This window comes from Balaenoptera ricei, chromosome 15, assembly GCF_028023285.1.
Source record: "Balaenoptera ricei isolate mBalRic1 chromosome 15, mBalRic1.hap2, whole genome shotgun sequence".
NCBI lineage: Eukaryota > Metazoa > Chordata > Mammalia > Artiodactyla > Balaenopteridae > Balaenoptera > Balaenoptera ricei.
In genome coordinates this window covers 39,511,395-39,528,318 of record NC_082653.1, presented here as the reverse complement: position 1 = coordinate 39,528,318, position 16,924 = coordinate 39,511,395, and the positions used below count along the sequence as shown (strand labels likewise).

The 16,924-nt window shown below is 40.4% G+C and overlaps 1 long non-coding RNA gene across 1 annotated transcript in view; it reads left to right on the top strand.

Moving 5' to 3' along the window:
• Nucleotides 1-12,660: 12,660 nt before the first annotated feature.
• LOC132349600 (uncharacterized) overlaps nucleotides 12,661-16,924 on the top strand; it is a 155,397-nt gene continuing 151,133 nt past the window's right edge. The window contains exon 1 of the long non-coding RNA XR_009497709.1: nucleotides 12,661-12,759. This is a non-coding gene — a long non-coding RNA (uncharacterized LOC132349600). The remainder of the gene's footprint in view (nucleotides 12,760-16,924) is intronic.

Below are 16,924 nucleotides of genomic sequence, written 5' to 3'. Positions count from 1 at the left end.
ATTTTCCAGCAGCTAGTTGTGATTCTGGTGTTCTCACAAGAGGGAGTGAGAGCATGTCCTCCTACTCCGCCATCTTGGTTCAGGGCTGACTTTGCCTCTGGGTCTTGTTTTTGTATCCATTCAGCCAGTCTGTGGCTTTTGGTTGGGGGCATTTAATGCATTTACATTCAAGGTTATTATCGATGTGTATTTTCCTGTTACCAATTTCTTAATTGTTTTGTGTTTGTTTTTGTGAGTCTTTTTCTTCTCTTGTGTTTCCCGCCTATAGAAGTTTCTTTAGCATTTGTTGTAAAGCTGGTTTGGTGGTGCTGAATTCTCTTAGCTTTTGCTTGTCTGAAAAGCTTTTGATTTCTCCATCAAATCTGAATGAGATCCTTGCTGGGTAGAGTAATCTTGGTTGTTGGTTTTTCTCTTTCAGCACTTTAAGTATATATATCCTGACAATCCCTTCTGGCCTGCAGAGTTTCTGCTAAAAAATCAGCTGATAACCTTATGGGGATTTCTTTGTATGTTATTTTTTGCTTTTCCCTTGCTGCTTTTAATATTTTTTCTTTGAATTTAATTTTTGATAGTTTAATTAATATGTGTCTTGGTATGTTTCTCCTAGGGTTTATCCTGTATGGGAATCTCTGTGTTTCCTGGACTTGGTTGACTATTTCCTTTCCCGTGTTAGGGAGGTTTTCCACTATAATCTCTTCAAATATTTTCTCAGACCCTTTCTTTTTCTCTTCTTCTTCTGGGACCCCTATAATTCAAATGTTGGTGCTTTTAGTGTTGTCCCAGCGTTCTCTGAGATTGTCTTCTATCCTTTTCATTCTTTTTTCTTTATTCTGCTCCTCTGCAGTTATTTCTATCATTCTGTCTTCCAGCTCACTTATTCATTCTTCTGCCTCCGTTTTTCTGTTATTGATTCCTTCTAGTGTATTTTTCATTTCAGTTATTGTGTTGTTCATCTCTGTTTGTTCTTTAGTTCTTCTAGATCATTGTTAAACATTTTTTGCATTTTCTCAATCCATGTCTCCATTCTATTTCCAAGATTCTGGATCATCTTTACTGTCATTATTCTGAATTCTTTTTCAGGTTGATTGCCTATTTCCTCTTCATTTATTGGGTCTTGTAGGTTTTTACCTTGCTCCTTCATCTGTGACATATTTTTTTGCCATCTCATTTTTTTTTTTTTTTTTTGATGGGTGGGATTGTGTTCCTGTCTTACTGGCTGTTTGGTCTGAGGCTTCCAGCACTGGAGTTTGTAGGCTGTTGGGTAGAGCTGGGTCTTGGTGCCGAGATGAGGACCTTCCAGAGACCTCACTTCGATAAATATTCCTTGGAGTCTGCAGTTCTCTGTTAGTCCAGTGGTTCGGACTTGGCGCTCCCACTGCAGGAGCTTTGGTCCAACCCCTGGCTCATGAACCAAGATCCCGTAAGCCATGCAGTGTGGCAAAAAAAAAGAAGAAAAGGAGCAGACCAATAACAAAGAGTAAAAACTAAAATTAGACTAGGAAACTAACAGATATTTTAGAAAGAATATAAATATTAAAATATAGATGAGATAACAACTGGAAGATAAAACAGAACCACAATAGTAAAAAAGCAGAGAGAAAAAAAAAGGCAGAAAAGGCCTTGGCTGTGTGTTTGGGGGGGGGGCTTAGGCAGGGGTGGGGTTTAGGTGGTGGGCGTGGCCTATGCTTAGGACCCACAGGGCTGGAAAAGGCCCTGGGGGTGTGGGGGGTGGGGCTTAGGCTCAACACAACAGAAAGGGCCCAAGCATACCTCTGGTCTCTGAGGGCCGGGGACCTGGCCTGGGAGCCCAGGAAGCCTGCAAACGCCCTCCGTTCCTCTCCTGCTCCTCTGGTCCTGGAGGGCCCCTCCCGCCTACCTCTCCTATTCTCCCCTGGCCTCCCTCCTACATCCCCAGAACCAATGTGGCCTGGAGCGGGCCTCTAAGGGCATAGGACCCAGCCCGAGAGCTGGGTAGGCTTCCTCGGCCCATAGGGCAGGGGAAATGCTAGGTACGCTCCCCACCGATCTGAGCCCCCGAGGGTCCCTCCAGGTGTGGAAACCCCTCCCTCCTCCCAGCCAACCCTCATGGGCTCCTGTCCTGTCTGGCCTCCATTTCTCCTCCCTCCTCAGTACCCCCCACGTCCTATGAGGTCACTTGGGGGTTACTCCCATCTCCTTGGGCATCAAGGTCCCCCACCAGCATTTGGCAGGCACCCTAGTTGTGGGGAGACAGATACTCTGTGTCTTCCAATGCCACCATCTTGACTCTGCCCAATGCTGTATTTTTTTTTTTTTTAAACCCTAAACTCTCTTGTCTCTCTCTCTTTTTTTTTTTTTTTTAAATTTTTATTTATTTATTTATTTTATGGCTGTGTTGGGTCTTCATTTCTGTGCGAGGGCCCTCTCTAGTTGTGGCAAGCGGGGGCCACTCCTCATTGCAGTGCACGGGCTGCTCACCATCGCGGCCTCTCTTGTTGCAGAGCACAGGCTCCAGACGCGCAGGCTCAGTAGTTATGGCTCACGGGCCTAGTTGCTCCGTGGCATGTGGGATCTTCCCAGACCAGGGCACGAACCCGTGTCCCCTGCATTGGCAGGCAGATTCTCAACCACTGCGCCACCAGGGAAGCCCCCAATGCTGTTTTTGAATAGCTGGGATTTCTAACTTTTTTTTTCATTTACAAAAATGTTTAATGGAAATATCCCTCAAATTTAGGACTGGACCGTAACTGGTTTCTCCCCCACACATCAAGACGAATAAGCAAAGAGCCTATCATTAATTGCATACAAATATCTGATTTTCTGTTGGGTTAGTTAAATTGACACATTTAATTGTGCTGTGGAAATTGGCAAGACCTGTATATGAAAAGTTTTCTTTTAAGTGAAAAAGGAAGAGTAGTAGTTGGAGGAGTGGTCACATTCAGACTTCTTGAATTTTGTCTCCAGCAAGTTATGAACTCAGAATCATCTCTGCCGTGTATTGTGGGAAATCTCATAAGTTTCACCAGCAATTTCTTTTTTTTTTTTAAACTTTTTATCTTATATTGGAGTATAGCCGATTAACAATGTTTTGACAGTTTCAGGTGCACAGCAAAGAGACCCAGCCATACATATACATGTATCCATTCTCCCCCTAACTCCTCTCCCATCCAGGCTGCCACATAACATTGAGCAGAGCAATTTCTTTTTTAAAGTGTTCTGCATAAATTGGTTTTTGTTGTTGTTGTGATTTTGTGTTCCTTCACTGCTCCATAAGTCCTTCCAATACATGTAGACTCTGTAGAATGCTTTTTTCCCTTTTAAATAATCCATTCTGAATGGCTCAGTGGTAAACACTTCAATCCAGTGCCATCTCTGGCTCGATGAGAATCGCTTTCAATCCACTGCTGGATCCACTTACTGAGAAGATTAGCTTTAGAACTTGGGATAGAAGAGGGTCTGCATCTGCTCATTTAATTTGAGAGCGTTAAGATAAGGCCCAAGCTGACTCAACTCTTGGTGTGTGTGTGTGTGTGTGTGTGTGTGTGTGTGTGTGTGTGTGAGAGAGAGAGAGAGAGAGTGTTTTAATCTGCTTGATTTGCTTTTTAGCTGAAGCTGTTTAATTATGAAGGGATAAATTTAAAACTCAACTAATCAACTGGTTTAACATAGTTCTCTTGAGGCTAAACTTTAGGTCAGATTGAATTCTGCAGTATGTCCTCTGCCACAGACCTGTGGTCCTCAAAACTTGCTGATAATCACAAAGCGTGCGATTTGCCCGAGGAACTTTTCCAGGAAGTTGGTGTGGGGGTGAAGGAGAACTTTTAAAATTACAGAAAATCAGGACTTCCCTGGCAGTCCAGTTGTTAAGACCCTGCGCTTCCACTGCAGGGGGCATGGGTTCCGTGCCTGGTTGGGGAAGTAAGATCCTGCATGCCACGTGGTGCGGCCAAAAAAATAAATGAAATGAAGTGAAATAAAATCCTTGAGAATAATGTAAAGTAACTGAGTTTCCACCACCAGAATTGATAATTCATTTAGCTACTCAAATGGTTAAGCAAACATTTACTGAGAAGCTGCTATGTGACAGACTCAATTCTAGACAGCAGTAAAAGAAGCAAAATTCCAGCCATCCAGGAGCTGATATACTAGTGGAGGAGGTGGAAGAATATAGACAGCTGATATACTTTATATACATGTATACACACACACACACACACATGACAAAGCAAGTTTAGGAGAGAAGAGCGATGGAGAAAAGGACTGTCCTATGTTAGAAAAAATGTTCAAGAAAACCATATATGATAAGATCACATTTCAGGTGATGATTATTTGCATTTTGTTATAGTCTCTTTTTAAGGTATTTTTAAAACTTAAATGCATTAGTGTAGATATAGTAGAAACATTTTTACATATATACATATATATGTGAAGAATACATAATTTTTGTGTATATATTTTAAAATTTTATCTACATACACTGTATTGCTCATTGTACTGCATCATGCTTTTTTCATTCCACTTTAGGTTTTCTATATCAGTGTGGATCTACATTGCTATATACTTCATTCATATTAACTGATGTATAGTATTCTATAGAATGATTGCATCATAATTCATTTCTCTTTTTCCCCATTGGTGGACCTCTGGGTGTTTTTACTTCTCACTATCACAAGCAGTGCCTTAACAAGCTTCCTTGAGCCTGCCTCCTTGTGTACATGTGGAACATTTTCTCTGGGTATATACGTAGAGGTAGAATTACTAGGTTACAGGGAAGGGGAATTTTTAAAATGCAGACTGCCAAATCCCATCCCAGATGTCCTGAATCACAATATCTGACAGCAGGTCTTGGGCATCTGTATTTTTTAAAAAGCTCTTTGGGAAATTCAGATACAATCTTCCAAGGGACCCATGTTTTGGAACCCGTTACTCTAGCCCACATGAATCCATCTCACACACGGATTAGTAAAAGAATGAGAAATGAATAGGCTCTTCCTGGCAATGAGAATAATCTTTGCGTGTCCCTCCATTAGGCCCCAGGAGAGGCTGCTGTTGGTGTCCTCCCAGATATGCTTTCCTGGCTTGTGTACCCATCGGCCAGCTGCTGGGAGTGTTGGCTTCTGAGGGCTCCCAGCTGCCCATCTCCAAAGAACTGCCCTCAGCAGGAATCATCAGCCTGAAGGTTGTGACCTCTTTGCCCCTCCTCCCTCCAGTAAGCTCAGCTTATGACTGACTGAAACTGGAGTATAAAGAGCTGGTCCACCTGCCTCAATTCTGTGGTTCAGTTCGTGCTGCAGTGCTCCCCGGGGAATCAGGCTGAGGCTGGACTAAATCTCAGCCCAATCCCCCCGCCTTCCTGCTTCCCTCACTTCCCTTCTCCTAGGAGTCTGGCATCAAAATATCAACTGCACCTGATGCCCTGCTCTAAGCCATGCCTCTAGGGAACTTAAACCAAGTCCACTCTTTGCTCATTTTCTCACTATTTTATCTTTTTCTCTACTTTCTGTTCTGTTACTTCTGTTTGCCCTTTTTCTTTTCTGCTGCTCATTACCTTGTACTTACCTGTTGCACTTCATCTTTGAAGAAAACGTAGAAAATAAAGCAGCAATTTCTGTTTTCACTTTTAATAAATGCACCAAGTTAGCTCATTCTGGGGATCAGACCTGCAGACATATCACCCTCGAGTTCCACCCTGCTATCTGACCACCTGGTGGACCGATGAAAGCCTGAGCCCTTGGTTCCATTAAGGGTAATATTGACCCCTTTCCCCAGCTCCTTGCGGCTTCCCCTGAACCCTCTGAATTGCAAGTTTGTCCTACATTCTCAGAATGTGTCGACATGGTAAACAGTCATGCTGCCAGCAACCCTTTCCTACTAAACAAATGCACTGCCCACCAGAAACGAGGAAATGTTGCTGCCCCTCAGGTTCCCCGGAAGCACTTCCTCAGTGGGATTGAATCCGCCCCAATTGGGCTTGGGGCCCTGTGGCAAAGCCCACCCCACACCCTCACCTCCTGTGCAAGCGTAACCTCCTGTTACATCCTCAGGCCGGTGAGTTTGCTGTCACAGGATGTTTAGAAACACATGGCTGACTTGCCCTTATTTTATAACAATAAAATAAGACATGTAGGCTTTGGAGCTCTACATCAAGCATTCATCTATGCTTTGAAGTCACAGCCAGGAAAATCCTCAGGCCCTTTCAAACCAGCCGTGTTTCAAAGGGAGTGGCAGAAGGACTTGAAAGATGAGCCTCTTCCTCTCCAGCAGGCTATGCTGTGGGGCACACTCACAACCGAGATCTTCCCCACACAGTAAAAGCTGGTAATGTTCAAGGACATGGACCGTGGAGAGAGAAGCCGAGACCTCCTGTGAGACCAAAGGTTTGGTTCCACCCTGGAGAGCTTTGCGTCCAATAGGAAATGTGACTTCTGGGCCTCAAGCTGTTAAAGAGAGAATTATCTGGTCTGCCTGGCAACTCAGAACTAATCCTCCCGTGGCTGCATCCCCACAGTTGCAGCCTGGGCAACCATCCCAAATTGACAGGCACAGATGTGCTTTCACAGGTAGAAAGGGATTATCTCAGTTCCACTGCCTTTGTTCATATCTTTACTCAAAATTTTCCATCATGCAGGGTTTGACAGAGAGGAAGTTTGTTACAATCCTGCCTCTAAATTCTTGCCTCTAGTTGGGGGAGGATTCATCTCAAACCCCCATTGTCTTTCCCACTACCATTAACTCCTGGGGCTCCGTGCAGGACAAAAATTTTGCAAAAATGGTTCATCTTCCACTAGAATCCAATTTGTGGTTACAAGTGCAGATCTTCTGAACCTCTGATCTTCTGGAATCTGGATTCTTAACTACTGAGCCAATTGAAAAAAAGTTTATTTTTACTGGCCTAATTTTACCTCCCTTAATTTACTATTTACTTTCATGGTCCTTCAGGATTTGCTGAAAAATTCTGCATAATCAGATTCTTAGTTATAAGCCTTCTGGTCAAATTTGCTTTATAGCCACAAAACTGAATATAACATATTTGGAATGTGTCTTCTTTGCTCTGTTAAACCTTGAAATGGAAACATATTAGTACCTCTAAGAGAAGGTTTGGTGTCAAATTCTGGTTTTACTAAAGCATGACATTCTTGGGTAAATTAGCCACAAGTTTCCCATCAGCCTAAGTCCTCACCTTCCCACACAGGTGACCCTCCAGGCCCCTGGTGTCCTGTTCTTTCCCCACCCACCACCAATGCTCCCTCTCAAGAAGCAGTAGCCATCAGTCCTTCCCAACTTCTAGTGGACTTAAGTCATTGCATGATCTCACCCAGAGGCAATAGCTTTTGAAACCCACTGCTTACTGGGGAATGAAGGACATTGCTGGGGATTTCTGTTAGGCATCAAGAAAAAAAACAGAATACTTGTGAGAGTGGAGTGTTGCAAGAGCCTTTCTGAGCCCCTGATTTATATCCAGGATTTGCCTGGATGTAAATCAGACTGACTCTGAAAATAGAACTAAATGAGAAATCGCCAAAACAGGTAAGAATTAGAAGCACCAACACACCCTTGTCCTGTCGTTACTCATGTAGTTCACTTCCGAACGTTAATAATGAGATGTATCATTATCTCACATCATGGAAAATGATCATTTTTTCAAACAACAATAAAAACAAAACAATAATAATAATGTGATCATACAATTGAATATCTTCTTGGCTTTCCAAGCACTTTTGATATTAATCTTCATGCCAACACTTTGTGCTACAGACATACATTATTTAAGGTTTTCACCTTTTATATCTTAACATTGATGTTCAGAAACTCAGGGTAGCATGTTTCGAGGAGCACAGCTGACAGACCCCTCCGTTCCCCAGAATCATAGTTCAGGGCCCTCTCTGCTTTATCAGGCTGATTCTATTTAAACTAATCATTTACATCAAATTTTATTTGGAAGAGGATTATAAAATGTTCCCCTTCCTAAGAAACCTGTAATATACCAGAAAAAGGATTGATAGTAAGAAAAGCAGAATCTATAACTCTCTTATGACTTGACTTATTTCTTTTCCTACTAAATTTGCTCAGGGCCACCTGCCTAGCATGGCCGTGGGGGCCAGTCTTCAGCCATATACTCCTTCCCACGGCCACTCCTCAAACTGACAAATGAGGGCAGAATGGACAAGAACAAATTATCTGATTTCTTGTAGTCCATTATCAGGATTCTGGAGAGAGACTGGAAGGTTTATATAAATTTATACTAATTTTAGAGATGGTAGGTTCATCCAATATAATTTCATTTGTCTGAGTTCCTGATTCTCTCCCACGACTATCTCTGTCTTAAGATGCAGACAAGTCCAGATATGGGGAAAGCTGCATTAACCAGTCAGTGCCTGTGGGGGTGAACCTGAATTTTTCCCATCAGGTCTAGTTCTGCTTCTTAGGAACATAACTACTGTCAAGGTCAGATCGCCACACCAGTAACGATGCCATGTGTGCTGCTCTCATAGCTTGAATCCTGCCATGGCTCTAATGTGTTCTGAAGTATAGACCAGAGTCAGTTGAAGAAGATGGAAAACATGTTTTTTTATTCAAACAACATGGAATATGGAATGTAAACAGCTTTGAGTCAACATTAGCCCAGGTTAGGTAAAATCAGGTGAATGAGCAAGGCAATTCTCCAACCCCCTCCCCCTGTAATTTTTCATCATTAAAGTCACATCTTCAGTGCTGAGAGATTGTTTTCCCCTGCTCTTCTGAGTCCAAACCCTCAGTCTTCTTGTCACACTTGAACTCTGCTCTTAAAAACTTTTGATGCTTGTACCTGTCCACACACAGGAATAGATAAGTGTAAGTCATTTATAAATATATAAGTGAATACAGTGGCTTATTGGACACTGTAATACAAGCTCTTCTTTCTAGCAGACTATTTCAGTAGTTTAGATAGTTGAGCTCCAACTCATCATCCTGATAAAATCCTCAAATATTTCTTTAGATTCTTCCAGAGCCCTAATTCTCTCTGTCTCTTTGTTTTTTTTTTTTGTTTGTTTTTTTTTTTGACCATGCCCTGAACAAGTAGAGTTTGCCTCTCCTGGGTCTGTGTGCCTTTGCATTCCCCAAAAATCATTTTATAATTTTCCTTTTCTTCTGTGAAATTTTTACAAGGAAAGTGGTATTTCTTTGTTCTTGAAATGCTGACCAGTGGCGAAATAAGCTGTATTTTTTTTTTTTAAATGTGGATACCGTGTGAGAAGCCAGGGACAAACTAAAGGAACAAGGCAAATATTTTAGCTATTAAGTGGGCACTGGCTCCAGAGAAGCAAGCTGGGCAGCTGGCACAGCATGGCATATACCAGGGCAAAGGGTTTGAAAATGAGATTATTTGACTAAAGAAGCAGTAGGGGAAACACTTGCCAAAAAGGAATTTCAGAAGCTCTGCTTGAACATGAGTTTGAGGAAGTGAAAATACTTGAGATGAGATTTCTGTTACCATAGCTGACACTGAGCTGGCTAGCTCCCTGCTGGCAGATGGTGCCAGGGTGTTTCTATGGAAGAGGTACACTGGGAAAGCTGTGAACCGTTCACAAAGCTCCATTGTTGCCAAAAAGAAGATGGCAAGTATGAAAGCAGGAAGTAGGAGTTCCTCTTAGATCAAGAGGATGCTTAGACCAAGCCACTCCTAGTAAAATTGTGTGGTCACACTGATGACTTCGGGGGAGATTTAGTTATCTGTTGCTGCATAACAAATTACCCCCAAATTAGCATCCTAAAAATATGTATTATCTCACAGTTTCTATGGGTCAGAAATCCAGATGCAACTTAGCTGGGTGCCTCTGGCTCGGAGTCCATCACAGGCTGCAGTGAAGGTGCTCTCTGAGGCTGCCTTCAACACCAGACTCAACTTGGGGAGAATCTGCCTCTGGGATCACTCACATAGCTTTTGGCAGGGCAGAGGTCCTTGCTAGCTGTTGCTGGAGCTATCAGCTCCTTGACACATCGCCTTTTCCATCGCATCACTCACAAAATGACAGCCTGCTTCTCGAAGAACAAGGGCTTCAAGACGGAAAGAGGGAGAGAGAGAGAAGGAGGGAGAGAGAGAGAGAAGGAGAGAGAGAGAGAGAGAAAGGGACATGAGGGGGCAGAAGCCACAGCCCTTTTGTAACCTCATTTTGGAACTGACATACCATCACTCTACTGTATTCTGTTCATTAGAAGTCAAGGAGTCCAGCCCACACACAAGGGGAGTGGACTACACGAGAGTATGCATACCGGGAGGCAAGAATCATTGGCGGCTATCTTAAAGGTTGCCTGCCACAGTTAGTGACCATATTTTTCACTTATGGATGCCAAGATTTTTTACCTCTCTTCAATACTATGAAGATTATTGACATGATGTGAAATACTTGTTTTGAAAAGAAACTCTGGATGACCATGTGGATCATAGTCTTCACTCAATACATCGTCTTGTGTTAGTGATAATGAGCTGGCTAGTGTGGAGGTGATGGAAGGTTATGGTACTATTTAGAGAGCTGTGTCAACTAGAATCCTTAGCTCTCATGGGAGACTGGGTACAAGTTTCTCATTGTATTCATCTGCAGAATGGGCTTGGCTATGAGACATTCCTTTGGTAAACTTTGCCTAAATGAGAAGAGTCAGGATAAAGTGGAGTCACCTCTAGAAAGAGCTATATTACTTATGTCACACCGATGCTACAGGCTCTTCACACTGTAGTGAAAGATTTACTATCTATGTGGGTGTTCTGTATTGACTCTCAATACAAACAAATAGTTTAATGAGTCATTTTATAATCATGGTTAATAGGGACTTATTTTGGAAAAATGTCAAGAGCTTAGATCAAAAGGCATATTGTTTTCCTAACATATTGGCTTCCTGACAACATTTTACCAGATGATTAATTCCAAAAAGGGCTTTGACCTTGTTGAATTTGGATTAAAGAGCGTCATAGAACGTTAGGGTTCATAAGGACCTTTGTGATCAGTTGCCTTAACTCCTTTGTTTTATGGATAAGGAGACAGACCAGAGCTGAAAATAAACCAAAACTGCTAATTCACTGCTTGACCTATGCTAGACTGCCGCCTCCACCAGTGGTACAGGAACTCGGAAGGCAGAGAGGGAAAAAACGGCCTTACTTTCTTTGTCATAATATGAAAAAGAAATCAGTAGAGGTTGGAAAACCTTTTTCAAATAATACTTTTAAGCTAACTCCTGTATTTCCAGGAACTAGCCCAACACAAGAGGTGTTTAGTAAACAGGTGCTGATCTTAATGGCCCCTAACTACAGGTGAATCAGACACAGCAGGTGCTAAGTAAATAGAGGATGATCATGTAATGTCATCCAGACATGGGTGAATTTCATATTCAGTTATTTTGTCATCCCTATTTGTAAACGCATTGCAGGGACTAGTTGACTTCGTAGTCCCTATTTGGTGGTCTCATTAGTGGGATGGCAGTTTTGGGGGTGATTAGGATGTAAAAGTTGGAGGCAATATTCAAGGGATGTATGGAGAAATTGAATTAGAAGCAAAGAGGCCTGAATTCTGGATTCAGTTCTGTTTCAGAAGTCCAGTGTGGGAATTAAAAAGAAAACCAGGTTCTAGCTCTGTACCTTTCATAAGTAATGATTTAATCTTGGGCAAATTACTAACTTTAGGTCATTTTTTAAAAAATCTGTAAAATTAGAGAATTGTATTATATGGGGTTGGCCAAAAAGTTCGTCCATAATATGTTATGGAAAAACCCGGACAAACATTTTGGCCAACCCCATATTAATGATTCTCAATCAGCATTGGTAGCATACCATTTTGGAGGGAGGGTGTATATCAGAATTTCTGAGATAGGTTAGAAAAAACATGTAGGTATAAAGAAAAAAATTCCTGAATTCCACTAGTAGTCAGAAGAATCAACCTTCCTAAAGGGAGGTGGTGCATCCTGGCAGAATTTCCAGGTCAAAAAATGGAACACCATGCGTATTTATTAAAGGGGGCTCAAGTGGGACTACACTGGGGAACTTTGGCTAGATGATCTCCATTCCTTACAGTCCTGAAGTTCAGAGAGTCGGGGAATAGAGAGGGACAAAGTGATTCAAGGAAGCAATGTTAGAACAGAGAAAGTACTGAGAAAGGAAAGAGCTGGCCCCCAGCTAAGAGAGTGGCTGAAATGGTGTCAAGATTGGGCACTGGCAGGCAGAAACAAAGTCTTCAAACAAAGAACACTGAGACTGGAGGCTTCCATCTACCCGAGTTGAAAGAAAAACAAGATCCCAGCTCTGACTACCTTCTGTGGCAGATCTCCTCTCGTCTGCCGATGTATTCCCAAGACTAAATGTCACTCATTAAGTTCCAAAGTTCATAGCCCAAAGGAGCTTAGTCTTAAGTAAATGATCCAAGAATGTATTGGTCTCCAATGTAAAGCCAAACTGAATTGTTATTGGCCTAAATGTTGAATGGCAAAAAAAATCACTGTAGTTATTAAATCTGTTATTTCAATTAATGATATTAGTACACCATGCCTTTTGAAGTGGGGCAAATTGAACATTTTTAAATGCCTTCCATTTTATTTGGATTGATGCCACTCTTATAAACCCACTAACATTTTACAAAAGCCTAAAATAATTTTATTTATATATTGATTTATTTATAGTTCATCTATTCTGTTCTAACATCTAAATTCTAGGTAAATCTCTGCAGCACTTTGGAACTTTGGCTTAAGAATAACAGGAGACTTGAACTAATTGTCCTGCCATTAAAATGCATGGAGATACTCATCTATGAGGAGAAGGTGAGTTTAAAGCAATTACTTTTTCTACATAGAGCTTAACTAAGAGGACAAAGAGGAAGACAAAGTTTGATAAAGGAATAAGCTGTTTATGATAGAAAAGGAAGGAGCAGAGTATGGAAGGGAAAACTGGCCTTGAAGTGAGAGATCTTGGATTCCAAGATGTTTTTTGTGAAACCTATGGCCAAGTCATTCACTTGATGTAGGCCACATCCCTAAGGTTATCAGGCTGTTAATTAGATTATTCCTTAGAGTTTTCTGCAGGTTTACAATATTTTTAGAAATTAAAGCAAATAAATGTAATGTATATTCATCTTAAAAAGTTGTAAAATATAAGAAAAGTACAAAGAGAAAAGAAAATAAAAATATCATTAATACAGCTATTCAGACAACCCATGTAAAAATCGGAGATACAGTCTTCTACCTTCTAGTCTTTGGCTCTCTGTGTACTTGAGTGTGTGTGTGCGAAACTTCCTAGAAGCAAAATTAGGAGGAAGCAGTTTTGTAGTATAACTTGTTCGACTAAATACACATCATGGATAATTTTCATGTTTATACATTATTAGAAAACTTTATTTAACTTTTTATTAAATATGAGTTTATGAGCCTATATTTATGAGTTTATAAATGTGAGTTTATTGTTATTGTATATATATATATATATATATATATATATATATATATATATATATATATTCATTCTCCTCAGGTTGTTTCTCATTCTCCACAAAATTAATAACACTCCAGTGACTGTCTTTGCAACTAAATTTCTGTGCAATATCCAACAGTAAGCAGGAGAAATGGGGAGAAGATGTGTGGGGATGTGGGTACGTATGTCATGTACATATGCATTTTTTCACAATTGAATCTTTAAGAGTTGGGAATCACATCTTACTGGATTCAGAGTACAGTTGGGCCAATTACTGCAGGAACAGTTAGTAATAGGAACAATTTGATTAGGTTTAGGTAGTAGAATTAGGAGGGCTTTCCCTGAATAGAGCCATGCTCCCGGGCTGGGGTGGAAAGACCACATTCCTCTGGAGAAAAAAAGGACATTATGGAACAGGAGGAAAGATCCAGAAACCTCCTGTTGTAAGAGCCCTATAGCTCTAAAGACCTTACAACTCACTCTGGTAAAGGAATTAGGAAAGAATGTATGAGTTAGGAGCTCTTCAGGCAGGTTAGAGAGTCGGAGAAAACTCCAAAAATAATGACTGCATTTCCAGTTGTACCAAGAAACAAGATGTCATCATCTCTCTGGCTTTATCTGCTGTCACTCCTTGCCCTGAATTTTATGGTCTGGTTTAAATTACCTACTTATAATTATCTCCCTCCCCAGTCCCATGCCATGCCTTTCTCATTTTGCCTGGCCTGCTCCTTTTCCTTTATTCTTCTGGAGTCAATTCTATATAACCTTTAACAATTAACTCAAGCTCCAGTTTTTAAGGAAGCCATGTGTAACTTCCCTTACTAAAGTATGTTACACCCTTCTGGACTCCCATAACACCCTGTGCCTGCTTCTGTTAATCTACTTACCATATGATAATGACATTTAGTCTTCGCACATCTTTCTCTTTGAATTGAACTTCTTGAAGGAGGGATTTAGCCTAAGTAATCTTTGTAATTCTAATATCTAGGATAATATTTAGAATACTCATTTGTTTAATGGAAAGACTGCTTCCACAATAAAGCTGGACAATTGAGGAGTAGATAAGAACAAAATTGTGTGATAACTGAGGCAATTTCAGTTATTCAGATAAATCAACTACCATAACAGTAGATGAGGGAGGATTGCCAGGTTAGGTGTATTTGATGGTTGTTTGCTTCTGTTTTTTTACATTCCATAGAGTAAGTTTCCTTGATTAGTTAAATTGACACTGCATTAATTGAATACCAAGAATAATGTGTAGCTGATCTAGCTGGCCCAGGACCCTGGAGAATGCAATTCAGTGCTAAAATGAGGCTTCATGTCATGGCTGAAGTACAAGTCCAGTATGGAAAGATCACATTTCCAAAAAGGAGCAATTTTTGAATCCCCTGAAGCAGAACTCAAGATGTTCTATTTCATTTCTCCCTGTACTGTTGATGATTTTTAATGGTCAGTGAGTCCTTCAGTTATTTTCTCATTTGAAAAATGAGTTGATATCTACCAAAATGAATGAAGGAAATAAAGAGAGCCAAGTAGGTGTCCAGAGAGATAAGATTAATGGACAGGTTGCCATTGGTAGTTTTCCTGAATGACATTTCAAATAGAATTTGAGTGTCAGTAGTCAGAGTCTTATGAAAATTGCTATGAGAATTACTATGCAGTAGTTATGAGCTCAATAATATAATAAAATTGGTAATTCCTATAGATTATACTCTCTTACTGCATGTGAATTAATTATTTTACAGAAATGAGGAAAATATCTATGGCCATGGTGACAGTTGCACTGCATTGGCTGGGAAATGTCCAAGGAAATCTAACTCTTGAAAATTTGAACCATTAGATACTTCAATTTAGACAGCTGCGGCCCCATGTGACTTATGGACCTGCCTTCTACACATTGTGTTTTAATTACTATTATTAAGCTCTTGGCTATCATCAATTTTTGAATATTTTAAATTATATAAACAGTAAGAAGAGATACATCAAATAAAAGATATAAAAATCTCTAGAAAAGTCCAAATATGCAACAATTTTTACTATTTTACCAACACACTTTACTAATAAAAATAAAGCACTTAAGTGCATGAACATGATCTAAATACCATATCATTATAAATTACTTCCTGTGTTCGCAGGCTTAAAGATTATTCAAGATCCTGCTAAGAAATTAAAGCCACATGGCATTCTGAACATGCAGATGTTTGGAGTATGTTCACCAAAGCATGCAAAAATATTGCCAAACCAAACCAATTTTTACTTAAACTATTTCTCTACATACATCTGAGATATCCCTTCTATTAATTTTTGCCTAAGGAGAGAAAAGTCACCTTTTATGTGTTGTACTGTGCTGTTTTTTTAATGTTCCCAGACAAAACCTCACCTGTTTAACAAATCCTGGAGAAGAGGTACTCCCCTTTTGTTTCGTGGAACTTTTTGGTAGTTATCATGCCAGAACTCCAAAGGCAGAGATGTTGGATCCTACTGACATTTTTCTTTTCAGCCCATCCCCTCCAGGGCATGGCTGTCCAAAGATGTCCCTGCCAGGCCACACTGCCAGGTTTGCTCTGTGGCCTCACAGCTGAGCTTTTACCTTCGGCCCTGAGATTGGAATGTTCTCTCCTCCTCATTGTCCATTTTGCACAGTCTCTATGGAGTCACTGCTCTTATGTGGCAATATGGAACTCCAGAAAAGTGCTTCTTGGTTTTTCTTGCAGCACTGATTTCCGCCTAACCCTCTGTTCTTGAAGTCTGGTGTCTGCAATGCTCTCAAGTCTGCCATAGTGTTTTGCAAAGTCTGAGAAGATCATTGCTGTATCTCTTTGCCTGGATTCAACAAAGCTCTTATGTATAATATGACAAGGCATATAACCCTTGATTACCTCAAGGAGTGGACCCAGCTCTTTCTCAAAAGGTTGCTTCTATAAAATAGACAGAAAATACTATACTCAAAATTACAGATAATCCATATGATTGGAGGATACTGCAGTTAAGTTGGTGGTAAGAATAGTTGAAGGCTAATGAAGAACTCAAGATGAAATAACGTGTTCACGTCTTTTGGCTCTTAAGAAGAGTTAGTCTATCCTAGAAGAAGACATAGGGAATTCCTTGACATTGGCCTTCGCAATAATTTTTTAGATTTGACAGCAAAAGCAAAGGCAACAAAAACAAACAAACATGTGGGACTACATCAAACTAAAAACTTCTGCTCAAAAAAAGAAACCATAAACAAAATGAAAAGGCAATCTATGGAATGCGAGAAAATATTTGCAAACCATATATCTATTAAGGGGTTAATCTGATGAAATATACAAGGAACTCATACAACTCAATAACAAAAAACCCAAAAAACCCTTGGAGCTTCTAGTGAGGATTAATATAGAAATTTAATTTTAAATTTTATAGCAGTCTTCAGAAACTAAAGTTAATAATCATAGTCAACATATATCAATCTTTGCAATTATTCTTTCGTTTCTTTTCATATTCCCTGAGGATGTTTCAAACATTAAGCTCCATTTAACT